Source organism: Chroicocephalus ridibundus, chromosome 7 (assembly GCF_963924245.1).
Source record: "Chroicocephalus ridibundus chromosome 7, bChrRid1.1, whole genome shotgun sequence".
NCBI classification, from domain to species: domain Eukaryota; kingdom Metazoa; phylum Chordata; class Aves; order Charadriiformes; family Laridae; genus Chroicocephalus; species Chroicocephalus ridibundus.
In genome coordinates, this window is record NC_086290.1 from 14,234,246 (window position 1) to 14,257,944 (window position 23,699).

The following is a 23,699-nucleotide window of genomic DNA, read 5'->3' on the forward strand; positions in this document are numbered from 1 at the left end:
CAAGGAAGCTGCCACTAGCATTGATCTAGCAAATGCCAACAAATACCAGTTCAGCCATAAGCATGCTACAGAGTTGCAGGATTTACTTCTTCATCGCTCCCCCAGAAGATGGATCTCACTAGATCATGCTGCCATCCATTTCACCAGTGAACTGGATGCCCGGAATAAATTAGAAGCCCAAACACTATTTAGTTTGGCTTGGGTACTATCAGCAGAAGCAACTGTATCTGTCCACACAATTACACTCCTTGCTCCTAAAGTACAGTTAGTGTCTTATGTTCCTACCTCCATTTGGGAAAGTGTAAGCCACTGTTGGGCTCGCACTTGATGGAGGTAGGCAAGTAACAAACCCCTGCTCTGAGCTTACTCTTAACCATGGAGTTCCACCTCCCATGCAGCACCGGAGTATCATCTCCCTGCAGCCTCTAAAAGTACTTCCACTATTTTAAGTACTTAACTGAAGGGTTCACAGATATATTTTGTGAGTCACTAAGCTCCCTCAATCAGGCACACCACACAAGTGCCAAGCAGTGAACTTTTTCCCCATCTTTCGATCAATGCATTTGCATGACACAAAGCAACAATAGTGACATTTATTACTTCAGATAATTACTAGTTATCCGTAACTCAGCTGCTGTGTTAAGTTGCCTTTAAACAGATTTCTTCACTCATTTCCCCAACCAGAAAGAGTGAATACCTTACCAAGGTATTCAGCATTTACAAAAAGCTACCTTTCTCCTGAACTAAGAACAAATGTTTTAAATAACAGAGGCATGTAGTTTTCCAGTCTACTGTATTCACATACTTCACCTCAATGCCAAAAGCAGTATTTCTATTCTTAAACGGAAACTGGATTATTATATCAGTACAAGGGTCACATGCAATTTCAGTATTCCTACGATAAGGGTAAAGTTAATAAAACTAAAAAGCTGTAGAGTTTCCCTTATGGGAGAAACATTATCCTTGGTCTCCCTCACAGAGAATGCTCTGCCTACCACCATAAAAGCATTTACAGCCACACATGTGTTCTCCAGCCATAGAGCCTCCAGAGTGCTGTAGAAGGAAGAGTGGCACAATACAACATGCTTGTTGGGGTGGCAGACTGCTAACTCTGAATCACTTGACTTCAGAGAGACGAGGACACATTTAGTTTGGGACACTTCCCTTTATGACCTAACAAGTGACAGGTCACATGAAAATACAGAACCAATGCAGAATATAAACTACGTATTTATCCTTGTGTGCTCTTTTGAGACTTTTCCTCTCTCCACAGAGCACATTACCAGAATAAAAACACTACTATTCTGATACACAGCCAGCTCATCTCATAGCTCTCATGACTTTCCTGGGAAGTCAGCACAACAGGGTCCTTCTGTACACTAACGTGTGCAGCACGGGGAACAAACAGGAGACATTGGGGGTCTGCATGTAGCTGCAGGGACCATAATCTCACTGGGATCAGTGAGGTGAGCTGGGATAGCTCTCATGTTTAGAGGGCTACAGTGGATGGCTGCAGGCTCTTTAGGACAGACAGGCCAGGAAGGCAAGGTAGGCGAGTTGCCCTTACCATAAGAAAAGCAGGAATGCATGAAATTATCTAGGAATGGATTATGAGCCAGTTTATGGGTCAGGATTAGTGCAGTCAGCAGATGGGCTGGACATGACAGTCTCCAGAAATGTATTCCAGCCTCGGCAACTCTACAATTCTAGACTGTGCCCCAGCAATACAATTGCTACAAGTCTTCTTTGTGGGGAGTCTTTAGAAGTGGAAGGCATATTTGACAGCTTGCACAAGTAGTACAACTGAGCTAGAAAACTTACAGCAAGTCCTTCATGACTAACACTTACTTAGAAACCTTAACTAATATTTATTTACGAAAGTATAACAGGAGGCATGCTCATCAGATGATAGCTACTATTAGAAGACAGTTGTAAATACTTAAGGAAGGGAATCGGACAAGATCATTGCTTGATCCCTGTTTTACAAATGAAATTAAGATAAAGAGGTACATACATCTTTACTTTACTGTACATACAGTATCACCGCCAGCCTACTTATGTCTAAGATTCTTTTGAATTAGTTTCCTTCAGAACGGATTCAACCCATAAAGCCTATTTTGATTTTAGTTTGCCTTAAAACAAACTTAAAAATAAGTTCTCAATGAGATTGCAGAATTCTTTAAAAAATTAGATTGCTTCCTAAAATGTGTTTTGAAAGTGAGAAAGTAGAATGAGACATAGCACCAGTTTCAAGCACACATTCTTGTCTTTTGCAAGACCATTTCCTTAAATTGCTTGGATAGTCTATTTTATGATATGGTAGATAAACGCAGAAGGCTGCCATAAAAGTCAGTCCATGAGACTTCTTGGTGACTACACTAATGAGAATTCCTTACCTACCCAAAATGGGATCTCACAGTAAGCCAAGAACACTAAATAGCATAAGAGTACCATCATGGGGAGGAGTTTCTTTCTGCAGCAGTGGTTTAATGGAAAGGCTGTATCAGAGATCACTACATACTTCAGAGTTAGTTCATTCTTTCATGGAACAGCTTCCCCGATTAGCAAAACCAGCTCTTTTCTAGAAAGCTAAGGCAATTGGCATGCAGCTTGATCTAAAGAAAACACTGCACTTGTTAAATGTCTGCTTTAGAGTGGTGCCCAAGACAGTGCCCTGCTGAGCAGGGTAGCACTAACCTTATAAACCAACTCCTTCAAAAAAAAAACCAAACACACTTTAGTTAGCATTCTGCAATATGGAGCCCAGAATTTGGGTAGCTCCTACAATTAAACTTTTAAAGTGCTTTGTCATGTTTTCGGTACAAACCTGTAATGCAGTACTTTAATAATCTGTAAAATAGGGTTTGTTTTTTTTTTTTTAAAACCTGTGATTTAAACCACTAGCTTGCAAAAAAACTGTCATCAATATTAAATCTAAATTGGAAACATTCTTTAACATGGCCATCTACATCAACAAAAACATGCCCAAAGTTCGGGCAAAGTCTAGGTCTCCAGCACTCTTCTGAAGAATGATCTTTTTCACTACAGGTAAAGATACATACAGAAAGAGCTAGAAACTAAAGAAATCACAGCATCTGCACATCTCCGCATGTTCTCAGCTTTCTGGTTACACACTTTGACTTCAGATTAGTTCTGCCACATTCCAAATTTAAGAGCAGCATATTAAAAACTCCAGTTTCATTGCACTTTTAGTGGCCTGAAATATTTAATACTAATCACATCAACTGACAGCAACACTAATTCACAAAGTAACAGTTGACAGGATTAAGGCTTTAACAAATGCTTATAATCCCAGCACTGATTTTTCAGTCTCTGACTTGTGATCCTGCAAAGATTCCTAGTCAGGACTGCATTTCCATTAAGTCTCATATTCCTGTAATCAACTATTATTTGCTCCTTTCTCAACCACCTTGGCAAGCATTAAGGCGGCTATGGGCTCAAGGTCCCATATAAAACAATTGAAAGCAATGGCTCTAAGCAGGTACTTTGTCACCATAAAGATTTGAGTAGCTAGTTACACAGCAGCCTAAATAACATTCTCATATGTGACTCTCATTTTGACAGGTCTTGAAAAACACATTTGCACATCTCAAGCACATGAGACAAAACAGATCCTCTAATATTATTATTAAAGCAGTATTTGGAAGAACATGAAGAGACAAAGCATGAGTTATGTAGACTTATCTTGCTTAAGTGACAAGACAACTTGATATTTCTGGGGCAGAGATGGATAAAAGTTGCTTAGTCCCGTTTAATGGGCTAAAAGGAGCTATCAAAAAAATGACTGCTCTTTGGCAGCTATTAATAAGTACTTTTTAAATATCTGCTCCATAGCCTCTTATCAAGAGACAGGTATCAACTGTATCATAGAACAAAAGCCCACAAAATTTGTTATTACCACTAGGAGAGCAAAACAGCCAAGACTGTTTGCTGACTTTGCCCATTCACACAGTAGCAGGTAACAAGCAATGAAGCCTTATCACCACTGCTTGGTGGTGGTGCAGAATAATTTCCAGAGACATGGGGGTGGTGGGTGGATGAAGAGAGAAAACCTAAAGAACTGAAGATTTTTGTCAGCAGGAGGCTACTTCCAAGTCAAGACAGAAAGAGTCTGAGAACACAGTTGCTACCTAACCTGGCTGATAAATAGGACCAGCACCTTTCATGAGTCAATCACACAAGAGTTACTTGAAGTCAGGCACACAGGGTGTGAAAAGCAGCAAGCACGAGACCCACATTAATCTGCTTTTGTGGCCTCCCCAGCTACTGCCCTTTAGTCAAGCCCCTGGAGACCACTACTCCCATCCTGAATTGTTTACTCCAGGCACAAGACACCTACTGACCTTAGGCACTGCCTTGATACCACTATGTACTTGCATTCCCTTGAGTGCTTACTGCCTCCACAGCTGTCATCAGAAACAGGCTCCTTCAGTACCTCCGCTAAGAGAGGCTGTTAATTCAGATGAATTAATTGTGTAATAGAATGCAATTCACTCAATCAGTAGGCAGTCACATGGAGTTCAAATCTAGTTAATAAGAAATTCTGAAGTTGAATTTAAAGAGCAAGTATCCACTGCATGGAAAGTGAACAGAGTTTACACAGCAACAGGACAAGAACAAACTATGAACCAGATTCCCAAATCACTGTGTTAGGGCTTATTCTGCTACATCACTTGGCCACTTCCGCTGTGCTCCCAGGACAGTTCTGTTGCTTGTAAAGCCTGGATTCCAACGCTTCCTAGAGAAGCAAGCCATTTTATCCAGCATTTGGACAAATAATGTTGCTTAACGAGTTAAGTTGCTTGAATTAAAGCCTGAAAAAGAGGCACAAGATTGCAGAATTTATATACCATTCAGAATTCCAGTGTACACATCCGAGTTGTCTAGGCAGTGTCCCGTCATTACTGCCTTGATTTGATAAAAGTGTCTCAACTGCTCTTCTATCCAGATATCCAGTACCACTGCACTGACAATTAGAGACAAATTTGAGAGTTTTAAAGGGTGACCGAGAAAGGGTATTGTCTGGTCAAATTAAGCTTTCAGTTAAGAGTTTTTGTAAAGCATTCCAGCTACATCTTTAAGCTAGACATTCTTCTGCAGCATATACATAACACCAGTGAAAATAGGTCAGCTTCACTTTTCTCCAGGCACGCAAAATAGAATCAAGTTGGCCCACTCCAAAAGAGGTGTGCAATGAACAATTTACTATGAGAAATCTAATATAGGAAAATTATTTACTGGAGTAGTCAGAAAGCTTCTCTATTCCTTAAATAAAATATTTAATACAGGAAGTCAATGCAAGAACTTTTACCATGGTAAACTGATATCATCTGATCATAAGCAAAAGTTCAAGTTCAGTATACAGGGGCCAGAAATTCTTAAAGCAGTAGGTAAAACTTTTAGCCAGTCTGCTATAAGTGAATAAGCTGTAAACATGCTACTGCCAAATAAGATTGAGCTGTTGCTATTAAATTTTCAGCCTTTAAGCAAATCACTTGCAAGAACCACAAGTCTGGTTCCAGTTGTTAGTTCCTTCTCTCAACTTTGATAACTTCAGTTGGGGGGCTGTGGGGTGCATGTGTAGAGTTTAAGGCCTCTAAAGACAGACAGCTTTTCCTGAAAAACATGGCTCTGAGGATGCCCTTGAACAGACAGACACTTCCCTCCCCCTCACAAGAGAAACAAGGATCTCATAACTAGAGAAGTAACATTTGGACAATTCAACAAGCAGAAAGATACCCAGACTGCAGACTTAAGCTTTGAAAAAGGCAAGGCTGGTCCTAGTGTAGGTACAGTCTCCCTTCTCCCTTTCCCCACAAAAACATCCAGGGGTAGTCAAGACTAAGTCTCCTGTTCTAGGATCAGAACTGATTCAACAGACTCCAGCAAAATGAGTTAGGCCTCCACCAGCTGTTCAGGAAGCATGACTGGGCTGCTTTATCTCACACCCGCTCTCCCTGCCCTTCTCCAGGTAAGGTCACATTCAGGCACCACCTTTCTCCTCCTCCAAGATCTGCACTGGTAGGACTGCAGGGAGAATAAACAGAAGCACAGCAAGAACCTGGCTAGATAAAACAAGATCCCTCAGAAACAGCTGAGACCAATAGCATTTCAAACCCTTCATTTATCTCACACGGATGAAATGTTATCACTTATCCCAGTGCAGCTAAGGGAAGGCAGAGAGAGAAGCCTGCACAGAAGGAATTTGCCAGTGAAACTAACATTCAAGGCCAGCTTCTCCTCGCCCTTCCCCTCCCCCAAGCCCCACTTGTAGATACAAGTCACAGCAACCGCCCAATGCCTGTGACTCCACCTCAGCCCCAGCACCAAGTACCCAGACCCAGGGGCGAGGGGCTGCGGCACGGCGGAGCCTCACCTCCCGTTCCGTCTCCCACGCGGGCCCAGGGACACTGGCGAGGCACCGCTTCCCCCCCAAAGCCGGCCGAGGAGCCGCGGCCCGGGGTAAGAGGAGAAGCCGCTGGGCTCTCCTCGCCCCGCGCCCCCGGGTCACACCTCCCCTCCATCTCCACAGAAAGGGGGGGAATGAGGGGGCTCGGCCATATCCCCCGTCCGGCGGGCCCAGGCCCCCTCAGGCCGCGGCGCCTTCCGCCTCCCCTCACGGAGCTGCTGGGCCAGGACACCCGAGCTCCCCACAACCCTGAAAGGGGTCGCTCCGAGGCGCGCACCCCCCACATACACACCACCCCTTCGCTCTCACCTGAAGGCTAAGACCCGTCTCTACGCTGCGGCTCCCGCCCGGCGCCCGGCTCCGCTTTAACCGCCGCCTCCGCCGCCCCCCGCGCTCTCATTGGGGTGCCGCCGCCCGCGCGCCCCCGCCGCGCACTTCCGCCCTCCTCGGCGCCGGGCCCGGCTCGCCGCGGGAGCGCGCCCGCCCGCCCCCGGCACCACCGGCCTCCTCCGCCCGCGCGTCACGTGGCGCCCCGCCGGCCAATGGGCTCGGGAGGCGGGGCCGGGGTGGCGGTTGGCGCTGAGGGGCGGGAAGGGGCGCTGAGGGGCGGGAAGGGGCGCTGAGGGGCGGCGGGGGCTCTGTCCCGCCGTGGGTGTTGCGTCCCTGAGCGCGGCGGGAGTCGGCGGAGGTGGGTTCGAGCTGCTGGGTGGTAGTCCAGTCCTGCTAAAGGGGCAGCAGGAACGCTGCCCACCCTAGCGCTGCTTCTGCCTGCGAGGGAGAGGGGCCTGTGGGGAGGTGCTGTAACGGTGGTTCCCCGCCAGAGCCCGGCAGAGACCCCGGCTGGGAGGCTGAGCCCATAAACCCCTGTTTTGGCCCCAAAAGAAGTTGGGAAGGGTTCTGTCTTAATACCTGTATTGTAGTCCAAATTGTACTGACAGCTGCAGAAGTTAATAATTCTGAGATCAGAAGGCAAAGGGGTGGAAATGTCCCTGCTTTTCCTCATAAGCGTCAAGGATGCTGAGCGTTTTATTAAATCATTATATTGTGATACTGTCATGTATGTGTGCAGTGCAGAGCAGTTTTAACTGCTCAGGAAAAAAACAATGCCTATTGCTATAATTACTACAATTCTTTCTTCAAATCTTTTATTGGTCCCCAAATCCAAATTCTCTCTGTCCAATTCTTGCCAATCACACAGACATAGATGTCTTGACAGTTACAAAGGAAAACACACCTTTTCTCTCTGCTTTAATTAATTTGCTTAATTTTTCTAGCTTTAAGTGTTGACCGATTCTACACACTGAAGTTAGAGTATGTTTGATAAAATTCTACCTCCTAGAAAAAGAGGACTATGCATGATAACACTCAAGCTGTGCCAGGGGAGGTTTAGATTGGATATCAGGGAAAATTTCTACACCGAAAGAGTTATCAAGCATTGGAACAGGCTGCCCAGGGAAGTGGTGGAATCGCCATCCCTGGAGGTATTTAAAAGATGGGTAGACGTGGTGCTGAGGGACGTGGTTTAGTGATGGTTTTTGTCAGTGTTAGGTTGATGGTTGGACTCAATGATCTGAAAGGTCCCTTCCAACCTGGACAATTCTATGATTCTATGATTTTGGGAAATGATGGAAGTCATTATTACCACTGATCTCTGGTGGTTCGGATCCTCGGGGACAGGAGTAATAGGTTAAGTAGTGTTAACTACTGCTTCCACATCAGGCCTCTTTGTAGCCTTGTACAGAAGAGAAAGGGAAAGAGTTACCTTCTACCTCTATCCATTGATGGCTGGGTGAAATTGTATTTTGAAACTGGACAGCATAAAAAAGGCCTGTCACTTAAAATAAATGAAAAAAAAAAAGCAATCCAACTGTAAAAAAGTGATAGGTGAAACAATGGACTATTGCCAAACCAAAATAAAATGGAGGAGGAGGAATTGGAAAGAGATTCCCTATAATCTGTAATTTCAGGGTTGGCAAAAATGGCAGGAATTGTAAAAAAGATGTTACAGAAGCAGAAAAAAAGTAGGTGTGGGGCTTTGAGAAACAGCTGAGTACTTCAGGACTGGATGCAAAGGAAGCATCTTCTGAATTTCTCACATCTTGAAGGAAAACAAGTTTTCTACGTTGTTTGTAAGTAAACAGGATTGATGTCATCCTTGCATCATCATCAGTTTCTCCTCCCAATTCAACAACTGCAAAACACTAGATTTTAGTTAACCCCTTAAGTGGAAAAGTTACTTTCGTTTTTTGGGTTTGTTTATTGGGAAAGGTCCCGATTCCAGTAATTCTTCCCCTCTGGATTATAGATTGTATCAGATTAAGAACTGCATCAATATTCATCCTGCATTAGAAGCTGGCAGACTGAGACCTATTTACTTTTTGATGCCATCCATGCAGACAAGGAATAAGCAGAGAAAGAAATATTGCCAAGTGTGAAAGAATGTTGTTTTATAGCTAACAGTTAAATTACCCAAATCCTGGTATTTCTAGGATTATGCATGAATTGGTTTTGAGATAGATTTTGTGTATTTGTATGTAGTCCTAAAAAAAAAAAAATTAAATTAATTATAACTGTTGGCCATCTTTCATGTTGTGCAGGCAATGTGTTGGGACCGGTTGCTCTAATGTTCATGTAAGATAAATATTTTCAGCAAATCATATCTATGAGTTGAAACTACCAAGAACCTGGGAACCTGGGTCTTTTCAAACTGAACACAGTATTAGTCTGCTGCTCGTACCACACTCCTGACACTTCCCTTTCCCCCTTGCAAAAAAGAGGGTTGAGAAATTAACCACATCTATCCTGCTTCTGCAAATTGTTTAGGGGAAACCTGCTTCTTTGTAGTAATCCAGTCATGACAAAGAACATTTGTCTGATGCCACATTTTGAATCATTATGCATGTTGCCTGGTATAATCTCCATGGTAACCATAGGTGTTACAGATATATTTTTGCTTCAGTACTTTAGGAAGAAAAATTCTATAGAACAATTTAGGGGAGAAAATTCCTTTTCATTGTCATTTATATGGCATTTATTTTATTCTAAGTGCTTTGCAGACAATAAACATTCGCTTTCTGAACAAGTAAGATTTCAGTAGAGATGGAAAAATTTATCTCCAGCTGTTGCTTTATCATGCCATAATATGCTGTAAACTGCAAATTCTTAGAGACAGGGACAGTATTTTTGATGCATGCATTTAGCTTCTAGCCCACTAAGAATGTAACAGGGCACTCTGTGTCACTGCTAGAGTCATGAACAACAGTAGGTGTGGTGGATGACTGAGCAGCAAATATTTTTCCTTTGCAAAGATTAGGACTCAAACTTCCCTTCTGAGCAGTTCTATTTTATAAGTAGAAATATATTTTAGAAAGATGGTTAGCTGAAACAAGAATTAGCTGAAATTAGTTCTAGAAACTAGAGATGGGAAAGATGTAAAACCCAGATATGTAGCTCTGATTTTGAAATTATTTTTTTTTAATTGTAGAAGTAATTGACAAAGAAAATCAAGGAGACTTGTATAAGGAATGAAATGGAAAAGATGGTAGTAAACCACAGACCTAGCCTGAGTGCTGCAGGGAAGAGGAGAGCCACGTAAACTTTATGGGATCTATTGATCGTATCCCTTGGATTACCATATCTGCCACTGCTGAGGGGAGAGAGGCTAACATTGCTGTCTCCCTCTCCCTTGTGATAAATTAGTGCTACATGGGACTGGCAGTTGCCTTGGCCTCCATGTTGGTTGTTTATGCCTGTAATATGTTTGTGTAAAACCATCATCATCTGCATACCCAGTTCTCCTTTGACAGTGTTTTATAGCATCTCTGGCCTATTTTTTTTGCACAAGTCACTACAGGAGGAACAAGGTAAGGAGTCAGTTCAGGAAAAATGTATTTGAGGAACTATAAGGCCTGGCGGGCTGCAAATGATGGACAGAAGGAATTCCCTGTTCCTGGAGGGAGTGTGTAATAGCAGTCTCAGTGGTAAAAGGAAAGGTATATAAACTGATGAGGAACTTGGAGGGAGGATCTTGAATTGCAAGGGAATCAGTGCTACTTAGGAAGTCAGTCTTTGCAGATTTAGTGATGTCATTTGCAATCTCTGGCAGTAACAGAAATAAGAGGCAGATTCTGTTCTCTGCAGACATCTGAATGCTGAAAAGGGATGGCTGCAGGACAGGTACCTGATTCACAACTTTTACCCCAGCCTCAGTTTACAGGAGACTGAGACAGGAACCATTGCCAGTAATAACCTCAAAGAAGTCAAGGGTCTGTGGAGAAAGAAGTGGTCCTGTCACATCTCCAGCACTGAGGCTGAGCCGGTAACATAAGAACAGGTTAAAGCAGCAGGGAAGTTTTGACTCTCTCTGAAGGAATTCTTAGTTACACGCAGCCAGTCCCTTGTAGCACCTATGGAGCACAAAGCAATGGTTCAGTGAAGGTAATCAGACCTGTACGTTTTTATTAATTTATTCAATCCAAAGTCACTGCATTTTTTTAATCCTACTTATTAAACCGTTTTTCAATCAAAATGAATACTAGTGTAAAACTGGGGAGAAAAAGAAGAAAGCTAATTGGGTGAAACAGAAAAAAAACCCCACTATTGGATCTTCTAGAATGCTGTGACATCCTTTTTGTTCTCAAAATACAACATTTTTCGTATATGCAGAATTCAGCTGCCAGAGTTAATCTAGCCTCAGATAACTTGTCAGAAGAGGTACATGTACATAGTGTGCATTCAAACAGAGTTTGTTCTAAAATAAAAATAATTTAGTCAAAGATGGTTTTCTCTTTGGGCATGGATAGTCTAACAAGAACTACATTATACAGATTATTTGTATACTTGAGAGAATGAAGGTGACCTTGCCATGATTTATTAATTTCAGCTCTCAAAAACTATAAAGCAGTAAACTAAAATACATGAGAAGGAAATGACAGTAAATGAAATATGACTGTGGTTTTAGCCTTGTAGGAGTTTATGGCATTTTGACTGTATCATGCACTTTATTTTTGTTACAGACAGCAGGAAGCCACGACACTAAAATAAAGTTTACAATCAAATCACCTTTCCATTTCAGATACCGCTGAGATTTGTCAGGATCATATCACAAGGTCATTTTTAAGGAGATTCTCACTGACATTTTGTGAGGTAAGGGATTTCACATTCCAGTTTTACAAGTGTTACACTTCTGATCATCATGATTATCAACGGCATGACAGATTTAGGGCCTGATCTTGGAGTCTTTACAGAAGGAGCTAAGTTTATTGTAAATATCTTGGTAGCCTAGAATCAAAAGAAAATAAAAGGTCTACAGAGAGTCATAAGAGATCAGGTAGTCTTATTCCATGGCCCAAAGGCAAGATCAGTTACATGTATATATTTTTTGGCATGCATTTTTTTTAATGCAGTGAAGACTGCAGCATCTTCATAGCAATTTATTTAAATATTGGATTAATTTATCATAAGAAAAAAAAAATCCACAAGTGTCACTTACTGCAGCTTAAGCATATTAATTAGTTGCATACTGGACATAGCAATCAGACTTTTTCTTTCATTTTACATCAACCTGCTAAATATTAAAAAATTTTTTTTTTCACCCTCAGAATGATTTTCTTCCTTCAACTAACACCTGTTTTTTCAGTTGGTTTTTATAGGTTATGTTTCCTAATTGCCAGTCACTCTTTTTCTTCTTTGGACTCTTTCCAGCTGGCTTACATTTCCTAAAGCGCACTGCTGAAGCAGATACATTAGTTAAAGCTTTACCAGTCGTGTGTAAGGTAGAAAGCGTACTTTAGTGTCTTACAGATGAAGTTGAATGTGATTATCATTATCACACTGAAGCCAGTTGCATAAAAATTGGAAGTATTCCGGAAATAGATAAGGCAGGGGATTTTTCCAGAATAATAAGGCAGCTATCATTATTGAGAATTTAGCTCAGTGAGTTGAACAGTAATACCTTGTTGAATAGCTGCTGTTGAGATTTCAGCATGCTTGAAAAAACTTCATGTTAACAAATCTTCTGTCCCTTATTTTTTAATCAAACTTTCCAGACAGAATTATAGACAAATATAGTAAATTAATACTGAAAAATACTGGCTTTGATAGCAACCAGCATTCTAGCAGGGTGGGATCAATACTTCAGAAAGAAGACCTGTCAATTAAAATTACATGATTTTTAAGTACCTACTTTTGTCTGCAGTCTCTAATCAAGTTGAGATAACTCAGAATGAGGTTAAAATTTCCTTCTGCAAATTAATACAGAGCATTTTTCATGCAAACATATTCTTACGCCATAAAAGCACTTCATATTTAGTCTGCTATCTTAATTTTTATCAATGAAGTTTTCTCTTTTTAATGTTTAATTGCAACATCTATTGCAAACATTACGGAGCTTTGATGCTCCTTTACTGTTTAAGTGGTAATAGATTTTTTTTCCCAAGCATCTCGTAATTTGTAAGAGGTATCCTGGGACCTGAATTTTGTAATAAAGTTGTTGTTATGACAGTACTTTACCTATTCCTCAATGGCACACCTTCTAGAATTAACTCTGATATGACTCAGTGGCTAAAAAATCAGACTTTTCTTGCACCTACATCATAAGTTTACACTATCATGCTGGGAAATGTCAAATTAAAGAATGTCTGAATGTGAACTCGAACGGAAAGTCTCTTCTGGAAATCCAGGTTCTGTATGAAGTGGTTTGGTTGGTGAAACAAATGTCTACAAATTTTGTCTACCAAAATTCCTTTTCAGCTGCACTTTGCTAGAGGTTCTTTACTCCCTAAATTTAGGCAATATAACACATCATTGTTCATTAGCTGCTGTATTTCAATCCAGAGATGAAAGCTTTAAAAAGTGGCTAAAGTGGGTATTGTAGGAAGTCTGTAGGAACTTGTTCCACCAGTGAAGTATATGAGGAAGGTTCTATGTCTATGAATATGCTAACATATCATCTTGTTATGACATTACTTTATTCTCAATTATAGAGCTTGCTAAGAACACAGTACAGTCATGATAATATTGGTGCATTTGAGAAAATTTTCACTATTGAGCGGAATGTTCATGTGTTAGTTTACACAGCATTCTTCTCCAGAAAATACATGTTACTTGCAGTTGATAACCTAATGCAGTCTACAGACAGCCTCTCCTTTTTTTTCCAGGTTAAATCAATAAGAGTACAATATGCTTTGCATTAGAGGATTAAGGGAAGTAATTTCAAAATAAGCATGCATTGTATCCCATAACATTCTGGCTTCTGTATTGTCTTTTATCTTTTCAGTGAACAGTAACACATACTTAGGATCTGTCAAAAGAATGAGATTAACTTCTTAGAAAAGACTATTTTCTAGAAGATAATTATATGAGTAGTAGCAATTTACTGTTCAACATATTAATAGGTTAATTCATATTCAGCCTCTTAACTCATTAATAAATAAATTGTAAATAAAAAATAAATATATTTTATCTTCTGATGCAATTTACATTAAGCCTCATATTCCTTTGAAGAAGCTTGGGAGGACCTGTACTTGTTTGTGGGGTCCTCAATCTGCAAAAGTAATGTACCTTGGCCAAAATGTTAGGTATGGGACTCCATCAGACATTGCAAGCCCACAGCCCAAGCTTCTCTTCAATACCCAAGTTTTGTGATTTCATTATGATTTATTTCTGGAAAACTATAAAACAGAAGCACTGCATTAAAATAAAAACTGAAATAATTGCCAAGAGCCAGAAAGTTCTGAGTTCAGACTTCTGATACTGTGGATAATGTGAGCAAGCAAAGAAGCAATATAAGGAGAAAAGAACCTTTGTGTGTATGTATGTATATAGTTTTAATTTAAAAGTTGAAGCCTTTGTGATTAGACACAACTAAAATCATGTTTAAGGGTCAGAAATGCTGCTTTTTCCCAAATTTAATTGGAGCTACACTGATTTACAGCACAGGCAACTGCATTACGTACTCAAAAGCAAATCCACCCATCCTCCTACCTAAACTAATTTCCTCAAAATAAATGTCTGAAATCCTAAATTAATCTGATATTTGCAGCCTAAAATAAATTGTTTGCTGGACAGCAGTGAATATTTGCTTTTATTTGGTCTTGTCTTTTCCCTTTCATTACAGGGGCATGTTGCAAGCTGTGTTGCAGATTTTCTGCCCTAGAGCAGAATGGCCAAAAAATAGCGTTTTTTTACATTTTTTTACCAACTGCAGTTTATTGAACAGTGCTATATGTTGACTTTCTCAAATCTTGTTTACTTTATTTGACATTATCATAGATGAGATCAGAATCTGTATATATCATATACTGCAAATCTGCTCTTGTACTACTGCAGTAGTAAGTTAAGAAGTTCCATCTAGTGAGAATGAAATTTACAGAGCATAGGAAGTAAGTCCAAGCTGAGTCTATATCTTCTAAGAGTCTTTGAGAACTATGACTGCCCTCAGTTATACAAACCACCTTTGTGTAACTTTGAGATCTTTAGTAAGAAGCTTTGCACAACCTTTCAGAGCGCAATAAATCAAACTTTGACTTTTCAAAATTACTATCTGCGTTCAGGCATGAATTTCATCGTCAAGCTGGATTTCTTGAAGGGCAACAACAGACCTTTAGCTTCATTTTTTCTGGTCATACTTTCAGTAGCAGAAAATGAATTGGTTTGATCTGGCTCATGTAACTATATGTATTCCCCTTATAACCCTTGTCGTTTTTTAAGCTTTTTCTTTTCCTGTGGCATAGTTCCCTAACATTATTTAATAGAATTACAACCAGGTCATAAGACATACAAGGCCTGCTTTTCCCCTACCTTTTTTCTTCCATACTGATTCCTATCTGTGAAAACATCTGCAAAATGCTAAATGGCAATCATTACAGATTTAAATTACTACAGAAATGGTCCGATAATGGAGAAAGTGGCCCATAGCCCACTTCTGCAGAAGCAGTGCACAATGCCTCAAAAGTAATGGGGAATCTTTCAAAACAGAAAATGTAGAAGTAGCGCAAAACCTACCTGTCTGATTCTAAGCAGCACCATCTGAGACATTGCTGTCTCTGAGCATTGGATTTTATGATGATTTTTTTCATGCTGTTTTCAGTGTCACTTGATTATTTTTGCTCTTTGCTCTTAGCTTTGGACAGTAATAATTTTATTATTGGAATGAGAGAAGTGATGAAAAATGATTAGTTACGGAGACTATTCTAGAAACTTGAGAAATCTGAGTTGCCATAAGTGAGGTTTGGTGGTGCATACCAAATTAATTGTTGGTCTCAGGACACTTTGTATAGTGTAAAAATCAACTTCGTACTGAAGCATTGGGATCATCATTATTTCAGTTGAACAGAAAAAGGAAGTAAACTCCCTTCAAGAACTGGCTTCTGCAGACGAGTGGTATCTGCATATACACGTTATAAGGGAAAAAATGTTTTTTTTCCCTTAGGCAGATCAATAAAGACTGCAGTCTGCAAACCTCAAGCTTAAACTCTTATGTGGGCCACTGTAAGTTAATTGATAAGGTTAAAAACTAGCATTGGTCATTTATACTGTCCCATAAACATGCCTGGTTCACAGAAATAGATGGATGATGCCAAGTAGATAATGTAAGTCTGCCCATGCAAGCTAGAACTGTGAAGGCACAGATACCACCAGTGTAGTCAATACAAATTGTCACATCTTTATGAGAGCTGCGTCTGCTCAGTGTGTGCTGTAACCGTTAGATAAGATAGATCACTCTTGCTTGTACTGTCTCTGGTTTAGAGAATTGTGTTCCATGCAAAATGGATCAGCTTCAACAAGGACTATACCCCTTGCCTAGCGTAAGAGAGTCTTTGGCTCGCTATTTGTGGGTATTTTCGTACTAGATATGGGCTCAAATAACCCAGAAGATGAGGAAGTTGAAGTCCGTTTTACTACATGCTAGAGAGATGCTGTATACCCTGAGACCCTGCATATGAATGATGCATCTTCTTCCTGTGATTTGAAAGAAAAGGCTGCTACTCTCTCCTTCCTTCCCTCATGCAATTTATGGAGAAGGGGAGGATTTACAAGATACCCTCTTCCTAAGTCATTTCCTATCAGCTTCCCACTGAACTTGTTGGCTTGCATAGATTACATTCAGAGAAGGGATCTGAGAGTGTTACTGTAAGGGCTTAAGATGCTACTTTCCCCAAAGTCTGACCGGTCCTTTTGCCAAAGTTCTTAAGAAAGTGGTAGATGATAGTGTTTGTGACCTTAACTCTTCCATTTAACAGTTATAATTAATTTAGGATGCAAGACACTTAGGACCGCTAAGAGACAGGTACCTAGCTGGGAACAGGAAAAGTAAACGGAAGATCCAAAATGTTTAACAGCTTATCTTTTCTTGACAAATGTTTTAACCCAACAAGTTACTTCCTTATAAATTTAGAAAAGATCTTTATATAGAGCAAGCCTGAGATATTATTATAGTCTTGTGGCCCTTCCAAAAAAGGGCAGTCCTTCATGCTCTTTGGAGAACAAGAATGCTACGGATTTGGCCATTGTGGCTGAAGATATCCATTATGTCAAATGCAAAATGCAATAGTCATGTCACGTCCATGCTAGATTCAGCTTGATGTAGTTCTGCCTTTTCAGTTTCTTTTCACAGAGCCTAAGCAATGTGGCCACCTGCTGAATCTCTCTTTTGATTAGTATGTAAAGAATCTTTTGTTTGGATCAGCTGGGTTCCTTTGACTTCTCAGCACTGAAGGCTCAGCAACAGTTTCCTTGTGGCTTTTCTTAAACCTCTCCAAGGGTTTTCTGGGGATAATTTGGGAAGCTTTCAATTCAGGAAAAGATGTTAAAACTCAGTTCCTTTTCCACTTAGCTGATTTTTTACTTTGTTGTATGATACTAACTGAGATAGGTCTAAGCTGCCATTTCTAAATACAGTTTGAATCATGGCAGAAAGAGCTGCAGCGCTGCTCTGCCTGTAGAGTTCAAATTTCCTTAAACTGTGGGGCTCATCTTTAATAATTGGCTAAAAATGAGCTCATTTTACAATTCTCTCTAGAATTCCTTGCCCAGAGTGAGCTGTGATTCTTACAAAAATTTTCAGTACACTAAACTAGCTTTTCTGTCATTAAGTTTCTATGTATCTTCATGGAAGTTTTGTTTCTTAGTTCTTGTCATGCAAACAACGCAGTTAAAAAGTAGAAGCATGTACAGACTGCAGCATGAAAGAAATTCAAAACCTCTGATGGGGCACTATTTTGCAAATAGAAGTAAAAGGTTCACCTAGGACTCTTACCTGTGTTAGAACTGATTATCTGCATTAAAAGATAGGAATAATTGTAATATCATTCCAGAAGGCCTTAAGAGACCTCAGATAAATGAGTTTATTCTTTTTAAAATAAAATGGGATTTATTCAATGGCTGTAGAAAACAGACTGTCTCATTCACAGAATTTTCCAGCTTGGTTTAAAGCTGTCCTCATGGGGTTACTCCACACACAAGTTCATTCTGCCTTGTAGTTTAATGTTGGCTTTTGACATAGCTGTTGCATGACACAGGTGAACTACCTGATAATTATCAGAACTTGCTTCTCAGAAATAGGCGTAAATCAAAAGTAATCTTTCCTGTCAGTTCCCAAAAGCCGCAAGTGTAAAAACAAGTAGGTGTGATTGCCATGCTTTGTCCTCGGTTGCTGCACCTACAGCATCAATTTCACCAGCAACTTTCATCTCCTCCCTTTTAAAAGCTTATAGTAAAAAGGGCTGCTCCACTTACCGTGTTAGTTTAATAAATCTGCAGCTGTCATAGAGGAGGATACTGTATGATTTTACAGATCTCAAGATCACAAATCAGCAAAGAAAAAGGCTGTGGAATTTATTTCTCAAAAAAGATGTTTTCCATATTCCTCAAGCTAAATACATGTTTTTTAGAAATAAGAAATAAGGCTTTTTATGCTTTTCCAGCCAGCTAATGGAGGACCATGCTCACCTATCCCTGTTAGAGACTTCACTCAGTAGAAAGCCATAATTAACAGGAAGACCAGCCTGGAAAACTGACCAATAAAATATCTGTCAGCTTTTTTTGATGCACATTCCTACTTCATCTAGCAAATTTCCAACAACCAAGCTTGCTCTGTCACAGGTTTGGATAGTGGGGAGACTCTTGAGTTGTTGCTAGAAGAGGTATGAAAACATGCTAGTCCAGATTAGGAAGCACTGACCAGTGGACAGAGCTATGATACCTTAGATGGCACCATACTTGTGGCTACTCCTGGTCGTATTTTAGATCCACACCACAGAGCTACTTCCTAATTGTATTTTGGTCCATGTGCCCTGTTAGCTCCCTGAGAAGCGTGCTTTTGTTCTAGCATGAGAATTTGAGTCAGTTTTTATTCATATTGACCAATATTAATGCTAACCACATTTTTCTTAGATTCCAAATTTTTGACTATTCATCAGTAGAGTCTCAATGGCTTGTTGCTGCAGGATGTACCTCATTTGTACTCTCGATTCACCCAAGCAGCCATTTTCAGCATGCCAGAGACACGGCTCCAGTTAGTCAGGCAGCCAGAGCTTTCATTCAAATCCTAGTTTTTGAGCTTAAGCTTTTTCTTATAAGCTCCTGATGACTTCCAAATCTATGAAACTAATTTGCTGGCAGCCTTATTTTAGATATATTAAAAATGTTTTAGTTCCAGCTCTTATTCTGTTCCATGTACAAACATTTCATTCTAATTCTGCCAAAACTTTGCCAGTTTTGTTCTAGTTCCTGTTAATAAAATGCATAGCTTCCTGGTCTGCATCCTGTTAGTGCTGACACAGGCTCCTCATATCCAGTACAGGTTCATCCCCCCAAGGACAGGAAATGTTCTGCTTTGCTGATTCAAATCTGACCACAAATAATGTGGACTAAGAAATTTTTAAGAGGGAAAGTTTAGCTAAGAACATGACAGTTAAGAATGTAACAGTCGAGAGCTATAAACACGAAGGGAAGAAATATCAGAACTGGCTTGAAAGTCCTTGATAAATGGTAACAGTAATAGTAGTGAAACAGACTGAGAATTTAGCCTAACATCAGCATTCTTCTTTGTATGTTTTTCCTTTCTAAGGTTTTTTGTTGGTTTTTGTTTGTTTGTTTGTTTTGGGGTTTTTTAATGTATTCTTGTCTGTATGACTTGTTATTTACATTGGTTGAGCATGTACCAATTGCAATTCGTATTATTTAACAAAGGTTTTACAAGTGTTTTTACAGTTTAATGTTGCTGGTAATAACTTGTGTGTGGAGTCACCCCATGAGGATGACAGCTTTAAATCTGCCATTTAAGCTGCCATTTATGTCAATTTGTCTAAATGCTGTATGTGGTTAACAGTGGTTGGTTCTTGAAAATATTAATAGTACAAAAACTGCCTGTGGAACTAGCAACTTCTAGACAAGAAGCGAGGGACTACTAGGGCATGAGAGCCTGAACTCTGATATTCCTTTCCAGGTCAGAATCAAATTGTCTTGGCTTAGGGGATATGTCAGTCCTGTGTATAAAGAGGGGGCATTGTTTTTCAAACTTTGTTATTTAATCACACTGAATATATTTGAAATTCACAAAATAACAAATGGTATGCAGTAGTTGTGCAGCTGAGAGGATGACAGTTTTCAGCTGAGGATTTTAATGGGACATGGCATAAATATTTAAGTTGAGGCATAGAATAAAGAAGTGAAAACTGACCAAGTCTGCTTGATAAAGGGAGACAAAACAAAGACAGGTATGTCCTCAGGTTCTTAATTTTACAGCTCCCTTGAGCAAATTAGGAAGTCACAGTATAGGAGAGTGAGTTCAATCGGCGCTTTGCACACCCATGTACAAAATCAAGGCTTTTCTTTCGTAACCTAATCTGAATATCTTTCTGCTTAAAGGGATGGGTAAGGGATTTGGTGTGTTAATAGGGACTCTCTAGCTGATTTAGCATGACTAGGAAGGATGGTGTCCTTCCTCTGAGCTTGCTAATGATTATCAGGAAGTATTGCCTTCCTTCCCACCTCCTATCTTGCTGCCTCTACAACATCCCCTGCCTTTACTGGCAGGGCTTCCTTGACAGATTCCAGCACAGATATGCACACACTGCTAAAAAAAAAAGGAGTCCAGCCATTTCTGATGGATGTAATAATCTTTTCTTTCTTCTCATCTTTGTATATCATGCTTAAATAACTGCCGTGTCTTATCTAGTGGTGAGTGTATTTTGGTTCGGAAGGACTGATCTATAATTAACTTTGTTATGATAATTATTACAGCAACATAATATTTTGGACATATAGATTAATGACAATTTTGGAAAGCAATGGTGTTGCCACTTTTGGGTTTGAAATATTCTGTATCAACAGATTTGAATATGTTCACAGTTGTAGGGATTTTTTCAGTTCTAGCTGTCATGTTCACGTGTTTCAGCCCCTTTTCCCACCGATGACTCAGAGGAAATAGTGTCTCCACCCAGTTTTTCACAGAGTAAAACATAGCAGTTCCCCAAATTTTTCACTGCAAACAATTGCTCTTATAGAGCAAGAATTTAATGCAACCACAAATACTAGCATAAATATATGATCAAATCGAATTTCACTTAGCTTGTGACCTTGTTTGAAACTGTTGTGACCTCACTAGTATAGTGCCTGGTTTGTGAACCACTGTTTTATACACTGTTAAATAGCAGATGTGTATTTCTGAGTTATATTAGCAGCCTATAGCACAAGGCAGCATAGAGTCAGCATGTCCTGAAGAGCAGACTAGGGCTATTTAATGTTTGCATAATCTCAGATAATGGGAATGAATCTATTAGATGCAGCATTACTGGCCTCTTCTCCCCTTCAGTCTTCTTTGTATCAAGAGCTATGACCTTATTCCATTCCAGTGACTTCAGCACCAAATTTGGATTTACATTGGGATGACAGAGTAGAATTTGACTGCTATTCAAGGCAAAGCTAATTTGTATTGTAAAATTACTTCTTGTTTCTTTCTTGATCTTTGCTAATTTGCATAGAGTTACAGATATATATGATGCCTTAAAGGGGCATAAAGACAAACGCCCCTTCACTGTAGAGATTACAATCAACAATAAGAAATAAAAATACAATACAAAGAACTATTGCCAGGAGGCAATAGGTTCTTCCCATGGACTGTGCTTTCCTATGGGACGTGCATGCACTTAGTAATTCTTAATCTACAATCAGTCCAGGTTAAGTACTCTTTCTTTTAAAGATGTAAATAGCAACGCCTAGTGGATTAGCATAGAAACACTTTATGGAAGAAATGCATTTTAGGAAGGATTTGAATGAAGATAGCATTGTGATTTCTTCCAAAAGACTTATCAGAAAAGAATTTACAGCAGAGAAGAATAGCTCCTGCCTTTTCATCACAGTTCCTTTCTGAAAAACAAGTATTGAAGAGAGATAAGGAAACTTTCTTGTAGACTATTCCTATTATCAAATAGCAACTTCACTCCACCCTTCCCTTGTATTTGGCTTCTTACAGAGTGCCTGGAGCTGCAGTTTTGTTCCAAGACTACCCTCAGAAAAATCCCCTGCCATTATCAAACATGCTAACAAAGAAAGAAATGTATACTTCTTCCAAAGAGGAAAAATGTAATTAACTGCCATCTATCAAAATCAGAAGAGGTACCCCTTTAGCTTCATTGAAAGTTAATGTAGCTTTCCTGTGTTCTCTAACTGGCTGCACATGCTGAAACCAAGCCATGGACACATCCAGTAACACTTTTCCTCAAGCAGAAGTTTCAGCTGAGATATACATCAATCTCAATTACTTAGAGAGTCTCCCTGAAGATAAAGTAATTGTTTCAACTTGCATTTAAGTGAGAGCTCTCAGTTTTGATAATTTATACTTAGATTATGTTAAAATTAATCTGATATTGTAATTCTTTCCATTGGCTTTTAATCTTCGTATTAGCTCAGAATGGTGCCTCTTCCCACTAGCGAATGAACTTTGCTATTGACTCCAAGGACAACTACTTTGTCAGTCCCCATCAGCGCTATGCTTCCTGTACTGAAGGAAGATAGGACCCAGAACCTGCTGAATGTATTCACTTGAATAAAGCCTGCAAGATTAACCCATAGATACTGTATCCTTGTATGCATACAGAATTCACACTTACTGAAATTATTTCCGTAATTACAAGAAAATCATAATTCCTGCAGTTGTGCAGGGAGATTGCGTCATGCATCATGTGCAGATGTCCAGAGAGAGACACAAATACAATACAAAGAATACAAATATAAAGAAATGTATTGACATACATTCCTTCTCAGTGAGTGATACTTACAGCAACATCAAGTGTATTAATATGATAGTCAAGCCCCAGAAGCTGCATGAGTCAGATCCCAGTTTAAGGACAGGCCACTGAGATGACAATCAATAGCAGCTCATTCAGACAAAAGCACAGTAACAACTCATCTGTATCAAGGTGCTGTTCTTGCCCACTTCTGAGAAGCATGGGCAAGAAGCATCCTCCCTCTGCTCCTTCTCTTTGGGATGAGGCAGCAGCTTGCTCCTTGGAATTTCCATAGAAAAAGTGGTTCAGGCCAGACAGATTAGATTTGGCCAGTGGGCTGCACGTTGAACCATGCTGGTAAAGAATTTTCAAAAGTAATCTGTGTCAGCCTGACTACATCCACTGACGGTACTGTGAGTTTGTCCAATGCTAAGAGCTTTTGGAAATTACCATCTACATCTGGACACAGACTCTTACTCTATCCTCAGTCTTTGTGCAAACCTTCTCTTTGCAGTAGGACACTCTGCTCATAGCAGGCCTACACAATCCTATCTCTATAACCTCAAACACTGGGCAACATTATAAAGGAAACTGTCATCTCCTAAGAACTTAACACATATCTTATGGCTTTTGGAGTCATGAGTCTTTACTAGAAACAAACAGAGACCAGTATGAACAAGCTGAAGAATTACATTGATCTCATAATCCTGACAACTGTAGCCAGTTTTATTTTTCCTTGGTTACCTCATTTGTTGTCATGACTCTCCATTGTGGAACAGAAACCCAGTGGACAAAGCATGGGATTAAGAAAGCATGGGATTAAGAATTTAGTACCTTAACTGCAGCTTAACACTAGTTCCTACATACTGTGGCAATGTGGAGATGGTTGCACAGTATTATGAAGGGAATCATTCAGCCTTACAGTGCTGAGGTGGGAAAAGTGCTGTTTATGATTGTGGTTGATACTGTGTTGCTACAGAGTAGTTTTACTAAGAAAAATGCTGTAACCTAAATGTTTCTGTCAGTTGGGAATACACCTT

General features: G+C 39.9%; 1 protein-coding gene across 2 annotated transcripts in view; it reads right to left on the bottom strand.

The window, feature by feature from the left end:
• RALB (RAS like proto-oncogene B) overlaps positions 1-23,699 on the bottom strand; it is a 51,798-nt gene that overhangs the window by 21,599 nt on the left and 6,500 nt on the right. Inside the window, exon 1 of one of the 2 annotated variants that reach the window (XM_063341061.1) lies at positions 6,740-6,892. The exons of the other annotated variant lie outside the window; for it this stretch is intronic. The gene's annotated coding sequence lies outside the window, so the exon portion shown is untranslated. Of the gene's footprint in view, positions 1-6,739; positions 6,893-23,699 lie in introns of those variants that run through there. 2 annotated transcript variants of the gene reach the window in all.